Source organism: Capsicum annuum, unplaced genomic scaffold (assembly GCF_002878395.1).
Source record: "Capsicum annuum cultivar UCD-10X-F1 unplaced genomic scaffold, UCD10Xv1.1 ctg28113, whole genome shotgun sequence".
Taxonomy (NCBI): Eukaryota; Viridiplantae; Streptophyta; class Magnoliopsida; order Solanales; family Solanaceae; genus Capsicum; species Capsicum annuum.
In genome coordinates this window covers 1-2,089 of record NW_025834526.1, presented here as the reverse complement: position 1 = coordinate 2,089, position 2,089 = coordinate 1, and the positions used below count along the sequence as shown (strand labels likewise).

The following is a 2,089-nucleotide window of genomic DNA, read 5'->3' as shown; positions in this document are numbered from 1 at the left end:
AGCGCGAGAGTTGTATTCAGTATGTGCGGTAAGGTTGGATCCCTACTCGAGCAGCAACGTCCTGACCCGCCTGCCATTACAGTCGTGGGGCAAGCACATTTTAGGTTTGCTCGAAGTCGGTTTCCTGTGCTGCATACCTACTTCCCAGTCATTATCAAGTTTTATCGAGCGCTACACTGATGTATTCGACGAGTTTATAGCCTTGGCCGACAGGCCTAGGTAGATCATTCCAATTGGTGGTCTTCAACGAGGAATTCCTTGTAAGTGCGAGTCATCAACATGCGTTGACTACGTCCCTGCCCTTTGTACACTCCGCCTGTCGCTCCTGCCAATTGAATGATCCAGGTGAAATGTTCGTATCGCAGCGACGTGGGCAGTTCGCTGCCCACGGCGTCGCGAGAAGTCCATTGAAACTTATCATTTAAAGAAGGAGAATTCGTAACAAGGTTTCCGTAGGTGAACCTGTGGAAGGATCATTGTCAAAACCTGTACAGCAGAATGACCTGTAAATATTTTTAACAACTGGGGAGTCCGCGCGGGCGGGGTGCTATGGCCCATCCTGTCCGCGACGTGTGTCGGGGGGACCTATGCTTCTTTTGTAAACAAAAATGACTCTTGGTAATAGATATCTCGTCTCTCGCATCGATGAAGAACGTAGCAAAATACGATACTTGGTGTTAATTATAGAATCCCGTGAACCCTAGAGTATTTGAACACAAGTTGCGCCCGGAGCCATCAATCCGAGGGCACATCTTCCTGGGCGTCACTAATCGCCTCGCCCCCTCGCATCGCACCTCAATCATGGGTCTCACTATTGTCGTGTGGTGGATACTTGCTTCTTGTGCACCTCGAGCTCGCGTCTAGCGTAAATGCGTGTCCACGTCGACGGATATCGCGGGAAGTGGTGGTTGTATCTTAACCCTCTTTGTTGTCGTGGCTATAGCCCGTCGTGCGTCCAGACTCCAGGACCCTTTTGCGCTTAGTCACTCCGAACGCGATCCCAGGTCAGGAGGGATTACCCGCTGAGTTTAAGAATATCAATAAGAGGAGAAAAAAAACTTACAAGGATTTCCTTAGTAACGACGAGGAAATGGGAATAGCCCAGCCTTAGAATCGGGTAGCTCCTTCATCCGAATTGTAGTTTGGAGAAGCATCCTCAGCGGCGGACCGGTCCCAAGTCCCCTGGAAGGGGGCGCCAGATAGGGTGAGAGCCCCATTGTGCCCGGACCCTGTCACACCACGAGGCACTATCTACCAGTTGGATTGTTTAGGAATGCAGTCCAAAGCAGGCGGTAAATTCCGTCCAAGGATAAATATGGGTGAAAGATCGATAGCGAACATGTACGGCGAGGGAAAGATAAAAAGGACTTTGAAAAAAGAGTCAAAGAGTGCTTAAAATTATCGGGAGGGAAATGAATGGGGGCCGATGATGCATCCCGGTCAGATGTGGAATGGCGACGAGCTGATCTGCCGATCGACTCGGGGCGTGGAAAAGCATGGATTGGGGGGCGTCCAAAGCCCGGGCTCTCGATACTCTCGTGGAATGATGTCTCCTCGATTGTGGCAGGCAGCCCGTACCTCCGGCGTGCTTCGATAACTGTGCGCTACAGACGCTGGCCTGTGGGCTCCCCATTCGACCCATCTAGAAAAACTGACCAAAAAGTCTGACATGTGTGCGAGTCAATGGGCGAGTAAACGCATAAGGCATAAGGAAGCTGATTGGTGATATCCCCCCGAGGCGTGCACCGCCGACCGACCTTGATCTTCTAAGAAGGGTTCGAGTGTGAGCATACCTATTGGGACCCGAAAGATGGTGAACTATGCTTGAGTGGGGTGAAGCCAGAGGAAACTCTGGTGGAGGCCCGCAGCGATACTGACATGGAAATTGTTCGTTTGACTTGGATGTAGGGTCCGCGGATTCTTTGTCGAGCCGTGCCACAGAATCAAGAGCTCCAAGTGGGCTATTTTTAGTAAGCAAAACTGGCGAAGCAGGATGAACCGAAAGCCGGGTTACAGTGCCAAGCTGCATGCTAACCTAGATACCACAAAGGGTGTTGGTCGATTAAGACAGCAGGACGGTGGTCATGGA

General features: G+C 51.2%; 1 non-coding gene across 1 annotated transcript; it reads left to right on the top strand.

The window, feature by feature from the left end:
* The first annotated feature begins 610 nt into the window (after window positions 1–610).
* On the top strand, window positions 611–766 carry LOC124890974. Its single transcript, XR_007049471.1, has one exon. It is a non-coding gene; the product is annotated as a 5.8S ribosomal RNA (ribosomal RNA).
* Window positions 767–2,089: the final 1,323 nt, after the last annotated feature.